The sequence below is a fragment of the Tigriopus californicus genome, chromosome 2 (assembly GCF_007210705.1).
Source record: "Tigriopus californicus strain San Diego chromosome 2, Tcal_SD_v2.1, whole genome shotgun sequence".
Lineage (NCBI taxonomy): Eukaryota > Metazoa > Arthropoda > Copepoda > Harpacticoida > Harpacticidae > Tigriopus > Tigriopus californicus.
Window position 1 is genome coordinate 13,212,037 of NC_081441.1, and position 736 is coordinate 13,212,772.

Genomic DNA, 736 nt, shown 5'->3' on the forward strand with positions numbered 1-736 from the left:
GAAAACTCCAAATCCAAAGTGAATAATGTTTTGTGACTGAATTGTATTTTGCTGTGAATTGTCAAATAAAGAAATAGATCATTTTAAACAGGCGTCGTCGTGAAGCTCTGTTAGGCAAATCTTATATATTCATTGTATATTTTTCATTTACTCAAATCTAAGCGAAAAAGAGCCCTTACCAATATAATTTATGATGAAGTCACAACATAGTTCTTTTTAGTTTGATTAGGCCCTAGACTTAACATGCTGGGGTTTATCATGTTAAAAAATTGTAAAATGATAGTATTAGACCTTAAACTTGCCAAAATTATCAAAACGCGAGTTGTTGACTTTATTACATAATAAAAACTTCTCTGCTTTAAATGACCGATAATGACATGGATGAGAATACGGGTGCATTCCCTCAAAATGACTTATCTCAATGAACATTATCAAATTATTTTATCTAACAACCAAATTGACTCTGACAAACATAAAATAGGTAATCTTTTTGGTCCTCTCATTGCAAGTTGATTATCAAATCCTCATTATTACGTTTTCCGACTTTTCCATCAAAATTGATGTCATTAGCTCCTGTTTTCTCGTACTTGATGCGCTGCACCTTGGATCAGGGCAAGTTTCCATCTTCACTAAAGTTAGCTCATGTTGTTCCAATTTTAAAAGGGGGAGATAAGTCGCTCCCCAGTAATTATAGACCGATTTCTCTCACTTCGAATATTGCGAAGGTGTTTGAGAA